This window comes from Triturus cristatus, chromosome 1_1, assembly GCF_964204655.1.
Source record: "Triturus cristatus chromosome 1_1, aTriCri1.1, whole genome shotgun sequence".
Lineage (NCBI taxonomy): Eukaryota > Metazoa > Chordata > Amphibia > Caudata > Salamandridae > Triturus > Triturus cristatus.
The window spans coordinates 23,008,483-23,028,184 of record NC_140579.1 but is presented as its reverse complement, the minus strand read 5'-3'; the positions used below and the strand labels follow the sequence as shown (position 1 = coordinate 23,028,184).

The following is a 19,702-nucleotide window of genomic DNA, read 5'->3' as shown; positions in this document are numbered from 1 at the left end:
TGATGCAGATATGTATAGCAGTGTAGGAACACACAGTGACTTTGGATATCTCCACTAACACCCTGGCGTCATCGCATTTTGCATAAAACAGTTTTGACTTCTCTTTCAAGCAGAGATTAGAAGTGGTTGGCATTTTAAAAACTTCACGTTTACCTCGTTATTCAAACCCCTCTCTAACACACTTAATCCATGGGATTCAGTGCCCCGTGCCAGGGTTAGACACTCAGAAACGATTAGTTGATTGAATGAAGTCTCTTGTTTTGACCACACGGAGAGTCACAGCATCTAGGGGCGAAGCCTGTTTGGTCCCCCAGGCACCAATCCCCAACTCTGCATGACATGAATGCGGGGTGCTTTTTGGAACTGACAGAAGCCTACGAAGGAAAGTATTTTCAAGCATCTGAATCCCCTTTAGCACTGTTTGAGCCCTTAATTCACCCCCTATGAGTTACAACTGGGATACTGTAGTAGTTTCTCTTTAAGCTCACTGTCTATCTGCCTTATACTGCTTATTATGTCACTGTCATGGTAATGGAATGCCATGACAGTTTGAATCCCAGGATCTTGTCAGTTCCTGGAAGCTGTAGAGACGAACAGTCAATAAAATACGTGCTCTTACACTTACCTGTCTGGTTTAGTCACTTCAAATTTGGCGACAAGTTTGACTGTTCCTAGGGGCGCTAGGTGGCGCCAAACCAAGATGGCCGCGCCTTAGCAAGGCTCTCGCCCGACCAGGCACTCTTCCGATCCTGCAGCTATCCTGACCGCACTATCCTACCCACAGATGCTTTGACTGAACGCCGGAATGCCTGCTGATCACGGCGGTGCTCTTTGAGTGCGGAAGCCCTCCCGAACGGCGGAGATATCGTCGGCGGCCCTTCCCGAGCGGAGCTACTTGCAGTCTCGACGCTGGCGGGAAGGCGGGGTCGCCGGCCAGGAAACACCGAGGCTTCTGGGGCCTTGCGCTGCTGCGGGGGCGCCCCCCTGGGGGAGAGAGCTGCACCGGAGGAATCGGATGGGAGCGCTGGAGCCTGCTGTGCCCCAGTCGTGAGGTGACCCCCTGGTGCTTGAGCGGAGGAGCCGGCGTGACTGGCGGCGGAGTGAGCGGCCTCTTCCCGGCGACTCTGGTAGGACGGGGCCGGGGCCTGGCGACGATCCCACCGGTCCGGTGGCTTCCCTGGGTGGGTGGCCTGGTGGGGTGCGGCCCCCAGACGGCTGACGGCCTACCTTTCTCTGTCCCCGGTGGAGCGAGTGGCTGCGGACTGCGGGCCACGTGGAGGACGGTGAGAGCTCCCCGCGCGGTGCGGCCTGTCAGGGCTCGGCGGAGGGGGCCCAGTCTACACATACCTACCCATCACGAGTGTCCCAGTGATTCCGTGGCAATACCGCGGGCGAGCGGTACATCAGGGACACGACCCCATCCTTGGCGGGCGGATCGGCTGGAGCCCCCCCCCCCCCCCGCTGGTCCTCTCTCTGTCGGCGGGGTGCGGTGGGGATCGGCGCTGGACGTGGGGGAGTGCAGGAGCTGTGGAGCGCCCATATGCTGAGAGCCTTGACCGGGGCTCGCGACTGCGGCGCTCGCCCTGGGGTTGACCCGCTGTGTGCTGCCTGGGTCTCCCCGCTTGCGGACCTTCGGCTGGGGGGAGCTGCGCTGAATCGCCATTTGCCAGTTGAAGACTGTGCCTGCGGACTGCGGACTGCTCGGCTGCTGCGTCGGCCCGGGGTGCTCCTCTGATCGACCGGTCAGCCGGAGAGGGCCGGACGCTGGAAGGGACGGTCCTGAACATGGGTCGCAAGGATGCTAAACAGTCCACGCTGCCGTTCGAGGCCGCGAAGAAATCCGCGACAGTGCCAGTGTCGGGGAGCGAGGCGCCCGCTGCGTGGGCACCCGACGAAGACTGGAAGGCTCTACTAGTGGGTATGCGGCACAGTCTGACCTCCATAGACGCCAAGGTGGACAGCATTAATACCAGGCTGGACAGTGTTGTCACCAGGCTGGAGCACCATGACACTCGCATTAAAGAAACGGAGGAGCGGATCTCTACCCTGGAGGACGGGGCCTCTTCTGCGGCCAGGCAGGTGACCCAGATGGATCGGCTCCTTAAGATCATTGCGGACAAAAACGAGGATTTGGAAGCGAGGTCCCGTCGCAACAATGTCCGCGTACTGGGTCTGGCTGAGTCCACCAATACGGGGAAAATGGAAACTTTCATGGAGCGCCTTGTGGTTGAACTGTTCGGGAAAGACTCCTTCTCCTCATCTCTTATAGTGGAACGAGCCCATAGATCCTTGGCTGCCAGGCCTCCGCCGGGAGCCCCGCCGCGACCCATCGTGGCGCGCTTCCTTAACTACAGGGACCGGGACGCGGTGCTGAGGCGAGCGCGTGAGATTGGCACGGTGGTGTATGGTAATGCCACGTTATCCTTTTTTCCTGACTTCACCGCCTCGGTCCAAGAAGCTCGTCGCAAATTCACCGGGGTAAAAAAGAAACTACAGTCCCTGGAGCTGCCCTACGCCATGCTCTACCCGGCGAAGCTCAAAATATCTTGCCAGGGCCGACAGCATTTATTTCAAACCCCACAACAAGCAGAAGACTTCCTCAAATCCTATAAAAAAGACGTGGCCGCGGAGACGGCGGGGGGGGGGACGTTCGAGGGCACCGTCGCCAATGGAGCAGCAGGACTGATTGGGCTGGGACGCCATGCGGGCCGCGAGAGGCCACTGCTGCTGCACATTCCTGGACTATCAGACACACATTCTGGTGAGACACTCCCGATGAACAGGTCAGGTGTTGAGCTGAACTGAACTATTCCATTACTTGTGCCTGGTCACCCGCCTCTGTCCCACATTGTGTTACCAGGAACATACCTGGTTCCCGGTGGGTGAAAGTAGAGAGGGGGAGGGCAGGTTTGGCACCCCTAGGTATCGTCCCCTAATGGGCGAACCCCTATATTCCCCCTTCCGCAGTGTGGGGAGGGCGTCAGTTGTTTCCCTCATGTTCTTAGGGATGGTTTTGTTTGTGGAGGGGGGGACGGGGAGGGAGCTAGGTACCCGGCTAGGGGGGTTTGCCGGTGTGGGAGGGAACCGACTCCGGCTAGTTGCTGAGATCTCAGATGTGGCACTGCCAGTTACCGGGAGTCGTGGGGAGGGGACAGTTGTTGTGGGAGTTTATCATGTTGGTGAATTTGAGTGCTACACGACCTCGTATGCTATGGCTCTCAACTGTAAATGTTTGGGTCTGGGTGAATGGGTGACGTAGCTGATTCGCAGCCCTCTATACAACTGCAATTTATATCCTGGAATGTACGGGGGTTGAACAACCCGAGAAAGAAGAGACAGGTCCTGGGATACCTGGACAGGCAAGGGGTTTCCATTGCCATGCTGCAGGAGACGCATCTCTTACGGGGTGGGTCCCCCCTATTTGCATCCCGCTGGGCTACCTGTAGGGTATTTTCATCCTACTCTAACTACGCTAGAGGGGTTACGATTCTGGTGCGAAGGGGAGTGGGGTTTGTGCCTGAGGGGACTGAGGCGGACTCGGGCGGAAGGTACTGTCTGGTCTGGGGGTCACTACACTCACACACGATACTCTTTGCCTGTTACTATGGCCCCAACACAGACGACCCGGCCCCGTTTCTCACACTGTGGGGAAAGATTCAAACATTGGGGGTGGCACATGTCGTAATGGGAGGTGATTTCAACACTGCGATTCGGCCCACAGCGGACAGATCACACCCTCAAGCGTCGCACTACACGCAGACCCAACGCACATTATCAACCATTATTGACGAACATCACTTGATAGACGCGTGGCGATACTCGCACCCCTCGCTCGGACAAGGTACACATTACTCGGCGGTGCACTCCACGTGGGCCCGCATAGATTATATCTTTCTCACGGCGGGTCTCTCTTCCTGGATCGGCCGTACACAACACCTCGCCCATACGCTTTCTGATCACTCCCCGGTCCTCCTTTCGCTGCGCGTTCCCGTGGCAGTTTCCCCCTTTCTTGGCTGGCGCCTCAACCCGGCTCATCTCCTGGACTCGGTATTTAGAGCGGAACTGGAGCAAGACATACCGGAGTTTTTTGACCGCAATGTGGACTCCGTGTCCAGTATTGCCACGGTTTGGGAAGCCTTCAAGGTTACTGTGAGAGGCTGGTGCATAGCTAAGGGAGGGGGGGTCCTCAGATCCCTGCGAGGGGACCTACGCAGACTCGAGCTCGAGATACGTCGCCTGGAGGACGAGCTGACGCGGCTCCCGCGGGGGACTGCGGTGACCGCACAGCTCCGAGAAACGATGAATGAATACACGGATGCGGCGGATAGGGAGAGTAGGTTTTTGGGGACACCATTTGTGGCGAGGATATATGGAGAGGGAGACAGACCGGGTAGGGCATTGGCCTCGGCTGTCCGCCCCCCTAGATACCGAAATTTCGTGGCCTCCCTACTCGACGAGCGGGAGATCCCGCAGCGCAACCTCCCGGATCAGCTTCGGGTCCTCACTGACCATTATACTAGACTCTACACCACACATCGGTCGTCACCGATTAACCTACATGATTATCTTGATGACACGGCCATAGCATGGCTGGGACCAACACAGCAGGAATTTCTCCACCACGAAATCGAAGTAGATGAAATAAAAGACGCCATAATGTCCATGTCATCGGGCAAGGCGCCGGGCTCGGACGGTATACCGATCGAGTTCTACAAAACTTTCATCCACACACTGGCCCCGGTGCTGAAACAGGTGTACTATACCGCGCTGGAGGAGGGCTCTCTACCGGCTACGATGCGCGAAGCCCTTATCACGTCCTTGTTGAAGCCCGGGAAGCCGCCGGACCAATGTGATTCGTACAGACCTCTATCGCTACTAAACGTGGACAGTAAAATTTTGGCGAAGGTACTGGCTACACGCCTAAAATTTACTGATGGAGCGCCTGGTCCTTCCGGATCAGGCCGGATTTGTCCCTAACCGTGCGACTGCCCATAATCTGCGCACGTTGCAAGCTGTGCTGCAGGATATTAACCCACAGTGCGAGGCGGCTGCCATTTTCCTCGACGCCACTAAGGCATTTGATTCCCTGGAGTGGGACTACCTTTTGGCGCTGCTGGAGCGCATGGGCATCCCCTTCAGCTTTCTGAACTGGATCAAGTTGTTGTATACCCGGCCCCAAGCCGCGGTCTTATTGAATGGTGCCCGATCTGCCCCCTTTGCCATCCGCAGGGGTACCAGACAGGGGTGCCCCCTCTCCCCAGTGCTGTTCGCGGTCGCGATCGAGCCCCTCGCGGCTAAACTTAGGCAGCATCACAATCATCGCTCTCTTGTCTACCCAGAGCGTCAACTGCTGGTCGCATTATATGCAGATGACATCACGCTCTATGTGCATAAGCCGCAGGAAAACCTGAATCCTCTGTTACGTGAAATCACGAAATTCGGAGCAATATCTGGGATTCAGATCAATTGGGCGAAATCAGCCCTATTCCCCTTGACAGACAAAACTCTACCGTTCCCCCTGGACTACCCATTGCAGTGGGAGTCGGAGGAGGTTAAATACCTGGGCATCAGGGTGACCAGAGACCGAGAGGCTCTAATCCGAGCTAATTATGGGACGGCACTAGACAAAATTACCGAGAATGTTACTAAATGGATTCATCTCCCGCTGTCCATGGCGGGGCGTGTTTCCCTGATCAAGATGGTGGTTCTCCCCAAATTATTATACCTTTTCACCAACATCCCCTATAGCCCGGGTCCCCACTTCTTCCGAGCTCTTAACTCCCAAATGTCTCGTCTGGTTTGGGGCGGGAAGCAGGCAAGAATTGGGCTGCGCACCCTTATGTTGCCCTACCACCAAGGTGGGTTTGAGGTGCCTAATTTCCAGCGCTACTATGACTGCGCCCAGGGGCACTTTGCGGCCTACTGGCTTCACCCCCCACCCTTTATGGCGCACCTGGCGGTGGAGGATGGATACATGCGCCCTGAGCAACCTTCCGGTTATCTCTATTCGGAGGTCCGTTTGGGAGAACGTGACCCCACTACGGTTGACTGTACGGTACGGGCCTGGAAGCGCATAGCGGAGCGCATGGGGACCCCCTTTCTGTATTCTCCCCGTATGGTCATAGCACACGATCCTCGACTGAGTGTTGCACGTGAGGGGCTCGGTCGCAAAATGCTTACAAAGTTCGCGATCTGCACGTGGGGTGACCTATATCACGAGGGGGGTTTCCGTTCGGCGGCGCACTTCTTTGGCGAGGTGTCCCCGTCGGTAATGGAGACGTTCCTTTATGTCCGACTGCGACAGAACATAAAGGCGGTCACGCCTAATTTCCCGGACGAGCCTGAGGTCTTGGCGCCTCTACATGCTATGTTACAAACGGACACCCCGAAACATGTGGTCTCCATGTTGTATGCCCACGTGCAATCGGCTCCGTCCCCCCCCTCCCTTAGGGCGCGGACGGACTGGGATAATGACCTGGGGAACCCGATGTCGGACGAACAGTGGGAGGAGAGCTGCTCGCATGCCACCGCGGTCACCGGGAATGCACGACTCAGATTAGTCCACTTTAAATATTTGCACCGCCTTTACTATACCCCCGCCAAACTGTGTCGAATCGGACTGCGAGATGATGACCGCTGTGTGAGATGCAGGAGGTTGGGCGCTGGTTTTCTCCATCTGGCCTGGCTATGCCCGGCTGTAGCCGCTTATTGGAAGGAGGTCTTCTCGGCCCTGTCCGTAATGGTCGAGGTGCCCACCGCGCCTTGCCCTGAGCTCGCTCTGTTGGGCAGGTCGCACCCGGTGCTCAAGACGCATCGGAAATTCTTTGCTCTGGGACTTCTGCTGGCCAAGCGTCACGTGGCGTGTAGATGGGGACGTGGACGGGCGCCTAAATTCAAGGATTGGCTGAGCACCATGTCTACATGGCAGGAAAGGCTTCAGCAATATGCTGATATCTTGCCCCCTAAATCGCGGCCTAGGGACCTCTGGGGACCTCTCGTCGCTTATCTCCTGCGGGTCGCCGAGGAGGAAGATGCCGATGGAGGCGGAATGGAGGGTGCTGGAAGAGTCGACCCCTCGGCCGCGCCCTGTGCAGTCTCTACCCCATAGACCGTTGCGACGGATTGTTTGCCTTGACCCTCTTTCTCGCCCTCCTGTTTCCCCCCCCCCCCCCCCCATCGGGATGGGTGTCCGAGGCGCTTCCCGCTTGCTTGGACCGAGTAAATGCTTGCGGGGGTGCGCGGATTTTTCTGCGCCCACTGCATGGATGGGAGGGGGCGGGGTGCCAATTCCCCAGCTTGAGATGCCACCGAGCTTTCCCCGCCGCAGCGCAGGTTGTGTCGTATGTAGCACCAGTTCATGTTCACTACACTGCATTAAGGAAGTTTTCCCCCCAGGTCACTGGCTAGACCAGTTACGGGCAGAGCAACATACCCCCACAGTTGATTCGTACCCGACCATGGGTACGCCTTATACCATGGCTCTGCGCTCACTAGTTTCTCACACCACATACTACGTATGGTGGACACACACTGGGGGTGTACAGCTCTCATTGAAGTTGAAAGTTGGTTTTGATAAAATGGAAAACGGAACCTAGCAGGGTAATTGATTGTATGCTTCTTGCTGTTATCATTGCCATTATCTACCTGACTCACCAGCACTATCGTACTATCCACCGGCCGGTAGATATAGGTTGTTGGCGACATGCTGCGAGCCTGCCTTACTCCTGTTTAACAAATGTTTTTTTGTCTATTGCGCTGCTTGTTGTTGCTGCCGGCCAGGTGACATGGTTGTAGGCAAGAAGCTGTGTATGCTTTGCACTTGGTCAATAAAGGTTTTAAAAAAAAAAAAAAAAAAAAAAAAAAATAATATAACCTGTGTGTGGACAATATTCTGAAAGGGAATTGCTTTCATATTGTAACTTAACAGGAACGAGTGCCCACTTTGCAAAATGTTTCTAAAAATGTTTTAGTATAAAAGAAAGTAATACAACAATATGTATGTTGAAATTGTCTATCTCCTCAGTTCTTCTGTCTCTCCTATTGAGCCATTTTCTGAGCAAGTTCATTAACATTATAATAGCATAATTTCCCTACCCTTTGCATGTGTTTTTACATTAAAGTCCTGATTATAAATTCAGAAACAGCATAATCAGTTTTGTGAATATTGTATAGTATTAAGTTAAAATGTATTTATTTAAGTGTTCGGTCTTTGAATAAAAACATTACACCAAAAAAAAAAAAAAAAAAAGTTTGACTGTTCCTCTCTCCACCCACGTGTGCTGTGGCGGTCTCCTGTTTTTCCAGTCTTCGTGAGCTGTTTCCTCAAGCTGCTTCATGAATTATTAACCTGTTGGAACCTCGAGACAGAAGTGGGTCAGCTCATCTTTTTGATTGTGCCACACTTAGTTCAACTTGCTCTACATTGTTGTTCTGCCTTGAAGGTGAGCTTTGGATGTCGTTTTGCAGCCTGTAAGCCTTCTGTGACTTGGACGCTTATAATTGAAATGCACTTGTGTAGCTCTATTGCAAGTTGAAGCCAAGCGCAGTCTCATAGTTGGCAGGTGAGAGGTTTTGTGCCGAGTAGTGTTTCCGCTGGTTGGGAGGTGCGAGATTGTGTCCTGCAGTTTGGGGATTTCCTCTTTGTGTCAACCGCCCTTGACATACTATCTGATCCTTCCGTGGCTCTGCCTCTCCAAGTGTGATGACGCAATCGAATCTCCGTGTGTGCTAGCGGAGAAGGAGCACGTCAAGTGTTCTGCATTGTGCGCGCCAGTACTTGTCTCCTGGGTTACGTGTATCAAGCCATCAGTGTCATCACACGCGCGTCACTGATTAGTTGCCCTGGTTGCGGAGACACACACCGCTGTGATTGGAAGGCATCGCACGTCGTACAGTTTTTTTCTCTCGTGAGGAGCGGCCAGTCGGAAGAGGCTCCTCGCTATTTGTTTACCTCTTCGCTTTCTCTTGAACATAAATTGTGGAGCGGACACAAAATTAAACATCGCTTTAATAAAGTATGCGATTCTGAATTTTCCTTCTGCATTATCCGTTTTCGTTCTACTCTTCTACAGCACAGCAGTAAAGGCGGCGATTTCTACTGTTTGTTTAAATTAAGTGAATCGGTTTCTACAAGTGTTGCTCTTCCATTCAAGTAAAGTTCTTCATAATAACTACTGGATGCAAAAAATGTCATCTTTATGGTGCAGCGCATACTCATCTTGGGGTTTGTTCAAGACCAGTTGTACAGTGGAGATTAACTCTTCTGGTTCAGCAGCAAACATTGCTCAGGGACAACTACGATTTGTGCACGATCTGTACGGGGACAACCAAGTTCATTTAGACTCTGAACAATTAAAAGTAGAGGTCCATTTACTCCACTTAATTATTTTTTTTCTTCTTCACAGGTGGACTATCATTTTTCACAATGTTGACAGAGTTGTATTAGCATTAATTCCTTTCCTTTGCAGGTACTGTGCTTATTCTTACAACTGTTCTTAGGAAATTATTTTATCTGTTTTGTGTTCACCATGCAGAATGTGCGAACCCCCCCCTTTCTTACAGCTTCCGGGTGATCCTCCAGTTAAGTGGAAGGTATGGTACAGAGTGTTTGTTAAATATTTAGGTGCTATGGGGGGGGGCTCTAGATTTAGTGCTGAGAGGAGACGTTTCATTTCAGAGCATAGCCTAGGTTTTGAAGGTCAAGCTGTTTTGGAACATCTACCTCCTCTTGTTGTGGTTGCGGGGGAAGAAGAATTAAATGAACAGTCTTATTGTTGCTAGACACAAGTTTTTTACTAGAGAGCAGGAGAGTGATGAAAGCATAGTATCTTATGTAGCGGCTTTGCGTATTCTCGCTTCAGAATGCGAGTTTGAGCATTTTACTTCTCAGCTTATTCGAGATCAAATCGTGGTACACCGTAGGGACAAGAAGGTCCAAGAGAAATTACTCACCTTAAAGAATCCTTCCTTGGAGGAAACAATTAGCATTGTCAAGAATATAGAATTGTCTCAGAGAGCCACGAAGGAGCTCAAGCCTGGGGAAAATGTTGTGGGTGCTGTCAAAGATCAAAAGGATATGAGTGAGAAAAATCAAGGAGACAAAATCAAACCTTTTTCCAAACAAAGGGGGAATAAGTTTGTTCCCATCAAAACAGAAAAAAAGGTTCTTACTCCAAAAATCTTTGTACCAATTGTGGTTTCCCGTCACATTTTCCCAACTCGAAGGTGTGTCCCGCGAAAAATGCAGCATGTCGTAAGTGTGGGAAACAAGGGCATTTCGCCAAAATGTGTGGTTTTCGAGGGAGTGTCAATGTGGTGTACTCCGAGGAGCCCAAGTATGATCCTGTGTGTGAAGTGGTCAGCTCGCTTACCGATTTTGTGGTGGTTGTTAAGGACGAATCTGATGATTGTGTCGATCCAGTAGTTGATGTGTTGGAGGATGGGAGATGCTTGAAACTGTTCGTGGATTCGGGTGAGGGGATGACTATGATTACTGAGGAATTGTTTGAAATTACCTGGGGTAATAGACCTCTCAATCCCCCTGACAGAAGTCCCGTCTCTTATGAAGGGAGGAGAATTGATTTAACGGGCTACTTTGAAACCCCCTTCGTTTTTAAGGAAAGGCACACCCGAGGGAAGGTTTATGTGGCCAAAAAGGGTCTCAACATTCTTGGTTGGTAACACCAGGGGTTATTTGGGATGACACTTAGGCCTGGCACCCTAGAACAAGTTTCCGTGGTGGGAGAACACCTGAAGGTAGACCTTGCACAACGTATGATTTAGATAGATTTGTTTTTAAATCAAAATCATCCATTAGAGCAGCAATGAGGTCCAAGCGTTTGCAGACCGTTGGGGGTGTGAGCCTTTAGTAACGCGTCATCTGCATAAAGGAGATTAGGAAATGAACCGGGGCCTATCTGTGGCATGTCTTGTCCCCTAGACTTAAGGCGACCCTCCAACTCGTTAATATGAACAGAGAAGGGGCTAGAATGCACCCCTGCCGGACCCCCCTACCGATCCTGATCCCTGATGGCCCATGTTGAACATAGACCAATGTGTTGCATGTGGGTGTAGTGTGCCTGGAAATAAACAACAGCAGGATCCACACAAGTGCTAGCATTTTATGCCACAATTTGGGTTCTATTGACCAAATTAAATGCAGACAGTAAGTCCATAAATGCCAAGTGGATTGCTTCGTCTTTAGCTATTGTATATTTTGAGGGCAAAAGATAGAGGTTTAGGCATAGTGCTCACAGAAGAGCCTGCTGAGAAGGAAGAAAGCTGTGGATACTCATGATTTGAGGCGGACGCTTCCTTGCAATTCATGAACCATTTCTGAATATCTATTTGAGCTTTAGTGAAGTGGCAAAGTAGACCTAAAAAATAATGTGGTTTCTAACCTCATCCTGGGCACTGTGCAGTTTCTCAAACTAGTGCCCTTAACAGCAGTGACTTATGTCTTCATGCCATGGCAACTGGAGCGTGGAGGCCCAAGTAAAACCAGGATGGATCCATACTGGGTTTGAGAAGGAGGAGGTTGGTGTAGTCCTCTGGCAGATAATAGCAACTGAAGCAACTCCCAAGTGATGTTTTATATGGCATTGAAAGGTTCTGACGTAAGCGCGTAACTAAGATGAAACGTACATTTATGATAGTTAAGGCAAAGCTCAAAGAGTGCAGGCTGGTGGACAATGCATCCAGAAACTGGAGCAGAAAAGGAGAGAGACTCTGGATTGGCCTACTCGTGTGCACAAGTGTGGGTAGAAGCATCTTGACAAGATACTGCATAATACTTTTATCCCTGGAGGTGCCTTAATGCCACCAAAAGTGTGTGGGACACCAAAAAAAGATTGTCCAAGAGAAGTAAGCTTCCTCAGTAGAGGTCTTTATTGATCACCACAACGCTCCAATGAGGGGAGAGGATGTAGCCTTACAGCTAGAGTGGCCGACCTCGCAGCTGGGGAACCCGGTTCGAGTCTCGACAACGAAGCTCAACATCCTGTGATTCTGGGCAAATCACTTAATCTCCCTGTGCCTAACAAAAATGAATGTGTCCCTCTGTAACGACCTGGTGCTCATGTAAAGGGCTCCGATACCCAATTTCTCGGGTCTAGGTTGCGCTATATAAAACGCTATCATAAAAAAAAAATCATTGAAGATGTCACATCTATAGAAGACATCTGTATGGATCTGTAGAACAACATGAAGAACTTCACAGAGGTCACATACACAGAAGAGATTTCAAGATTACCCTATAAAATGTCGAAGAAATATGGTCAAATCCATACATGATTTGACCTTTTCTTCGATACCCACCCACACAATACTCTGAAGATTTTGGAAAAGCCACATCCACAAACAAGATACAAGATCTTCAGACTAGATTAGAGTGTATGGGGACAAGCAGAATCCACTATTTCTTTAAGGCAGTTTTACACTGCACGAACCTTGCCAAAGAACATAAAATCTTTTCACAAGTGACACAGACTGCAAATCATATTTTCCTTTTACGGCATAGTGCAATTTGACCGGAATCACAGTATGCTGAGCAGAGGCGGATTCGAACCAAGTTTCCTATTATAGATTGGTCGACAGCTGTAGCTGCTGGGCCTCATTGTCTAGCGTGAAAGTTTGGCTTGTTTTGGGTTCATGCTTCTAAGATGACCTCGAGCTGATCCAGAGTTAGGCCTCTGACTTGAACTTTCAGTGGCTCTCCCACCTCTATTCTCACCTGTTCCAATCAATTATTCGTACTCTTAGGCAATGACCATACAAACTAATACAAAGAGCAAATCAAGAGGGCCATTATAACTTGGGCAGCAACTAGGCTCCGACATTATTTGGCAGATCACTTACCCTACCAAACATATGTAGATTTCCAAGAAGGTTGATGTTTACACCAGTGGAGCATTTTCACGTGATGGCCCATCCTCTAGAGAGCCATGAGATCATAGCGCCTATCACCATGTCCTTTTCCACTGCACTAGATTTCTCTACCCAGGACAACCATGAAAGGCATGTATGTCTAGTAGGGAAATCATATGAGGGCACCCAAGCGCAGGGAAAAACCTCCCTCCATGTCATGACATTTGTTACTTTGGTTTCCCAAAATAAAGTCCTGCTTTGGGGTTGTTCTGGGAAAACTAAAAAGCGGGCTGAACAGGTGCAACAAACAAGCCCGGAAATAAGAGGGAGAAAGAAGCAGAGATTCATTCGGCTTCCGAAGTTAACAATCTCATGATCAAAGGGGAATTAATCAATTGTGTCAGTATTCCAGAGCCTCAAGCGAATTGCATCGGTGAACTTCAAACACACATTTACAGTATGCGGTATATGTTTATACAAACAAACAAGCACTCCGGACAAACAACCATCAGCCTTTAATGCAACCACTGCACTGGCAGTAGCAGTGAAAGCTTTACAGATCCCCATCTTCCTGGGAGAAACCTCAAAATCTATAATTTTCACGGCTGGCTGCCAGCAAAATGACCCTCTCTTAGAGATCATCAGTGAGATGGAAACTGGCCATTCTGTGCTGAAAGAACAAACTTGTATTTAACGAGATGGAGAAATACTTCTAATGAATGTTGAACTTAAAATGCCAACTCTACCCAATGGACGTGCTTCTGAAACTGCCATGTTCAAGCCTATTGAATCTGACAACAGTAAGCCAATCTAACCACAGTAAACGGATACATTTTAAGACACCTTCAAGTAACTCGGTTTATGTTGAGGGACTACTATAAGAAACTTATTGGTGACCATGGTTTTAGCTTAATCAAATAAAGCTGGCATTTACTGGTGTCAAAGGGAAATGTTAGTATTTGTATTGGCCATTAGAAGAAAAGTGGACGAGATATTTGTGTTGGGTAATGGGGAAGAACCACAGAGAGGGAAAATGACTGTAATATAATGGATCTGCTCCTACTTTAGCCAGAGTAGGGGCAGAAGTCAGTATGAGGGGTGGAGGCTGTAGTGTGTTAAGATTACGTCACGTCCGCAGATCAAGTTTCCTGTCCAAGGCTGAGATGCGACAACCTCTGGGGCACGTAGACTTGATTTACTTGAACTGACCAAACTAACCTACCCACCTGCAAGTGATAGCAGCAAACCCCAGGACTAAGAGTCCTTGTTGATCCTGGGTGAATGAGTAACACCTGATGGAGGGTATAAGTGGGCCTGTTGTGTCTCCTATACTGTTTCTAACTGGCACGCAAGGAAAAGCAATTTTTGTTTTTAAGTTTATATTGAACAAATAAAAAGAAAAAGGAAAGAAACGGTTCTCAAAAGAATTGCTTGTAAATGTGAAACAACTCATACACAGTAGGCAACATGTTCATTTCTTAAGCGAGTGATTAGTGGTGTAAAGGGTTTTTATGCCCACACTCATGCTCGGAGAGTGCACCTTTACAGACTCATCCTATAACCATTGTGTGCACCTCGTAGGAGTGCGCTCACAGCTCTTCTTACATACACACGCTTTCATATGGGCGCACGCAACAGGCCTCCATATACACATTCACATTTAGATGTGCGCTGATAATGCCTTCTCTCACAATATGGGGACACTTATCAAGTCATCTAGATGCGAGTGCATTGAATGACATTCATATTCACTCCTTGTGATATGTGTGCATCCGCTAACCATCTAACATATACGTGCACTCAATGTCCCTACTCGCATGCACTCACTTGCATATAACTGCACCCTTGCTCCACTTGTACTGACATAGGCATAGGTGCACTCACTTCATACTGGCATAAATAAAATAAATGCCACTCTTGAAATTGATGCACTCGCTCTGATAAACGTCCACTGAATACCCATCATGCACTCACCTTGCCATGGGTGCACTCACTTCACATTCAATTGAAATAAGTGCACTAAATATCCTCAGTTCTCTTCTCAACATGAGTGTACTCACATTTATATGAGTACACTGAAAGCCATTCACTTACACTACTTTGGTATGGGTGCAGTGACAGATACTCAAATTAGGAGCATACAGTAACATAGATGTAGGTGCAGTGAAAGCTCTCTGTTACACTGATATGAGTACATTCGCACCTATGCTCGACTTGGGTAAGGAGAAGAGATTCCCAGGTCTGTACATGAAAAGCTCATGCAGTCCAAGTTTTGCATTATGGCACTAGTAGTAGCATTAAAACTACAGGGGGAAAAAGAACAGCATCTGGACTGGGTGTGTCACTCAGACATCGCCCTTGGAGTGCACTCAATTCTCCTTTTCATGTACACTTACCTATGAATATATACAATGCTCAATGAACATGTCGGCACTGATTTTAATGCATACTGATCTTTCACACAGAGCCCCTCCCTTCACACGGGCACTTAATACAGCTCGAACTCGGCGCTTTCTTTGAAACGACATGCCCAATGCACCCTCTCGCACACTCACCTAGTGCAGAGCCACTGCACCCTCTCGCACTCACCAAGTGCACACCCAATGCACCCTCCTGCACACTCACCTAGTGCACACCCAATGCACCCTCGCAAACTCACCTAGTGCACACTTAATGCACCTCGCACACTCGCCTGTGCACATCCAATGCATCCTCTACCACACTCACTTACTGCACACCAATGCATCCTCTCGCACACACTCACCTAGTGCACCACCGCACACTCGCCTAGTGCAGTCAACGCATCCTCTACCACACTCACATACTGCACACCAATGCATCCTCTCGCACACTCGCCTAGTGCAGTCAATGCATCCTCTACCACACTCACTTACTGCACATCAATGCATCCTCTCGCACACTCACATAGTGCACCACCGCACACTCGCCTAGTGCACAGCCAATGCATACTCTCGCACACTCACCTAGTGCAGTCCGAGCCTCCTATTACTTTCAGCCTTGATACCTCTCGCGGGTGGGGTGGCTGCAGAGTTCAGTATAGCTCACTGAGTTTTCGGGCATGGGGGGTTCTTAATCCTTCCAAGAAATTAGGAACCTTTTGCTTTCTCTTGAATGAACAGCAGCGCTCTACCACAGTATAATGACCTCGATGGGAGGAGGCTCTAGTCTACAGTTATCTTAGAATGAACGGCTTCGAAGCGCTAGGGTATCAGTTCTGTGCTAGATTCGCGTCGAGGAGCTCTGGGCTGCATGGTCTCTGCACTGGGCTTTAAAAAGAGATGGCAGTCTGTGAGTTTACCTCCTTGCAGCAAAGCTCTCTTCTAGGCCCAGCACCTGGCACTGCCAGTCCCTGCCCAGGGCGGAGCCTTCAGGTATAAGCCCCTCCCCACTCCCCAGAGCTCGGGTTCATTCCTCTGCTTTGGTTTCACGGGCCACCTGCTGGCAGCATCGGATAATCGAAACCAAACCAACCGGAAATGACGATTCCGGACAGGAAGCGTGGACCCGAATGTCTCCGCTGCTTTCGGGGACATCCGGGCCGCGGCAGCAGGAGACGTAACGTAATGTACGTAACGTGACTGGCTCGTGAGCTTTCAGTGTGAGATTTGGCGCCATTATAACCGCTCAGTCGCCAGGTCTGGACACATCTCCCCGATGGTACTGTGGCCCACAGTACCATCGGGGAGATGTGTCCAGACCTGGCGACTGAGCAGTTATAATGGCGCCAAATCTCAGATCCGTGAGACTCCTCCCGGCAAGCTCCCCAGGCCCTTCCCGCACTGTCCGGAGGCTGCAATGTTCTGCTAGCTTTCCCTTACAGCTCACCCCAATGCTTCGAAGGCCACTCAGACGCTGTTTCTACACAACAACGCTGGGAGAACTTGTCAGAGAAGCGCAGCTGGAAACAGGCACAGTAACACAAAAAGAGCAGACACCCATCAGAGCATAAAATATATACGTCATGCCACTTCACAAGCTGGAAAGAGATAAACCCAGATTTGGATGTATGTGGAATATATGCATCGCGTGAAAGGCAGCAGGGTGCTAAAACGTTTAGGGGGGCGGGCTGGTTTCTAAGAGAGGATGGACTATTCATGCAGCATGATGTGGAGTTATTTATATATGAATGCATTTTTATATAGCGTGGACCCTACCCAAAGGTGTCAGCACTTCACAATAGAACCAAGTACGTTACATGAGGAGAATATTACATATTTACACGTTACAGAAACAAGAAACAAGAAAAGGTGAAATAAAACAATAGATGGCAGTTACACAAAAAACACGATAGGATGTAGATTAAACAGCCAGATTACTAATTTACAATAATGAAAGAACATATTTGAGAGACATGAAAAGGGGTGTATTAGTTCTGGAAATGTCTTTGGAAGAGAAGAGATTTGAGATCAGTTTTGAAGGTCCGGGTAGAGGTGGTGGTACGGAGTGGTGCAGGAAGCGAGTTCCAGATTCTCACCGCATTGCCTGAGAACCCCTTTGGTTTTGCTTTGTGCGCCCTAAATTGGCAGGGTATGCCCAGACGTGGGTCCCTTGCTCACTTTGCCACTGGATTCAAGATAGCCTGGCTGATGAGGGTTATGAACCCGAAACCGGTCGCTGGATGCTTGTTTCCGGTCCAGGGAAGACATGGCTTGGCAGTTTGGGCTGGACTGTTCCCATGAGGCACAGGGTCAGACTGATTTGCATATGGCCATGTCTGAACTGGGGTGACGGAGTGAGCTAAAGAATGATGATGGATTAAATCCAGATCAGTTGACTGGGGGTGAGTGCTTGCAATGTTCAACACTCTGTCCATCATCCCCTTTGGTTTTGCTCTGTTCGCCCTAAGTTGGCAGGGTATGCCCAGACATGGATCCCTTGCTCACTTTGCCACTGGATTCAAGATAGCCTGGCTGATGAGGGTTATGAACCCGAAACCGGTCCCAGGATGCTTGTTTCCGGTCCAGGGAAGACTTCCGGTTCTACTCCCTGTCTGCAACGACCTACTTCTGAACCCCTTGGGTCTTCCTCACAGTCTCGTCCTGGACAACTCCTTGATTCTGTCCGCTTGGAAGGTCTCCAGTCTGTTCCTCCTGACCTCATTTTGCAAGAAGCTTCTCTCCTTATCAGTAAAGCCTGGGCTCCAGGTACCTCTAAAGCCTACAAGTCTGCTTGGTCTTTATGGTCAAGCTGGTGTCTGGAAAGACATATCGATCCCTTTTCAGCCCTCTAAATTTTGTGGTCAATTTCTAGGCTTCTGAAGCCTGTGAAGGTAAGTCCTATAGAACGGTCAATTTGTATAGATCAGCCATTTCCCTTAATCACTGTCCTATCGATGGCAAGCCTGTTGGAGTTCATCCTCTCATTTGCCGTCTTCTACGAGGAGTACAATTTTCCGTACCTCCGTTGGCTAAGTATTCTAATTTATGGGATGTTAATTTGGTCCTCAAGTTATTTTTTGATTGACCAGACAACTCCGCTGTTTCTCTGAAAATGCTCTCTTCTAAGTTTACCATGTTACTTTGTCTGTTTCCATTAAACATGTTTCAGATGTTAATGCTCTGGATGTTTCCTCTCGCCAGTTTTCTCCTACTGGAGTATTGTTTTTTTACCCTTATTTCCCTTCCCATCCTAAACTATGTGTAGGTCAATGCCTCAAGGTATACGAACAAAGAACCGTCGATCTCAGAATGTCCTCTCTTTCCCAACTTTTCATTTCTTTTCGCAAGCCCCACCTTCCTGTTTCTTCTGCTACTTTGGCCCGTTGGGTTCGTTGGGTCATGTCCCTTGCGGGCACTGATGTCATGGTCTTTGGGGCCCATTCCACCAGGGGAGCCATGGCCGCCAAAGCTTTTTGGGCAGGCTCTTGTTTGGAGGACATACTGAGATCCGCGGATTGGTCAAATGACAATGTAGTCCGTATGTTTTATTGCAAACCAGTTGTCTCTGCTTTTTCTTTGGTTATTGATATGCTTTGAACAAGCATAATAGGAGCCTCCGGTATTGCCATAAAATTAAAGACACGGAGGCGAGTATTATCCCACCTCAACACGTCTAATTTGTGTTTTTTCTCCCTCCCTATAGGGACTCCAGCGTTGCCTCCTGCATCTTCGTGATGGAATTAATTATCTGCAAGAGTGTTCTTCACCTCTTCATGACGCCTCTTCTTCCTGTTTGGCTTCCTCCACCGTGATTCCTGCTGTTTGACTGTCCTGGTTGGATGTTGGTCAAGAGTTTTGTTCCTGGACTTTGGCCTTTTGCATTGTGTTATCTATTGTTCCACTATTTATTGACTCTATCTGAGCTGCTATCCAGCGAAAAGAGGACTGTTCGCAGTCAGTTATGACGTTATATCTGCTTCTACTATCTGATTGGTTATGATATTCTGATTTAGTGTGTTCCCATTGGCCAGTTGTCTGCTTAGCCCTCTGGGAACTGTAGTGTTAGTACTTATCTTGGCTGCTATTTGAATAAAGGCAAGATAAGAAAGCGTAATACTTGCCTCCGTGTCTTTAATAAAATTAAGACTTTCCGTCATAATCTATTAGGAAAATCTACATGAACAGGCATACGACTAGCTTTAAAAAATTCATTTTATGTATGTTCTAACGGCTGCTTCTGTCATTCTCTGCTAAAGAGAGCTGTCATTCTGTGCTCCGGGTTGAAGTAAAATTGTAGTCCGTAGGGCGCTAGGTGGCGCACAACCAAGATGGCCGCACACCTGTGAGGCTCCGGGCGCTTGGCTTTAAATTCATCATTTATCCTGGGTTAATCTACTGATCTAACTACTGTGTGCATCGATGGTGAATCCCGACATCTG

The 19,702-nt window shown here is 49.4% G+C and overlaps 1 protein-coding gene and 1 long non-coding RNA gene across 3 annotated transcripts in view; one reads left to right on the top strand and one right to left on the bottom strand.

Annotated features, from left to right (window-relative positions):
- The window catches only part of LOC146869193 (decapping and exoribonuclease protein-like), a 97,488-nt gene extending 81,121 nt beyond the window's left edge, over positions 1–16,367 (bottom strand). Inside the window, exon 1 of one of the 2 annotated variants that reach the window (XM_085643122.1) lies at positions 15,849–16,367. The gene's annotated coding sequence lies outside the window, so the exon portion shown is untranslated. The remainder of the gene's footprint in view (positions 1–15,848) is intronic. The other variant, XM_085643117.1, reaches the window with a different exon arrangement.
- Positions 16,368–16,555: 188 nt separating this feature from the next.
- On the top strand, positions 16,556–19,377 carry LOC146869192 (uncharacterized). Its single transcript, XR_014978321.1, has 2 exons — positions 16,556–16,889; positions 18,967–19,377. It is a non-coding gene; the product is annotated as an uncharacterized LOC146869192 (long non-coding RNA).
- The last annotated feature ends 325 nt before the right edge of the window (positions 19,378–19,702 follow it).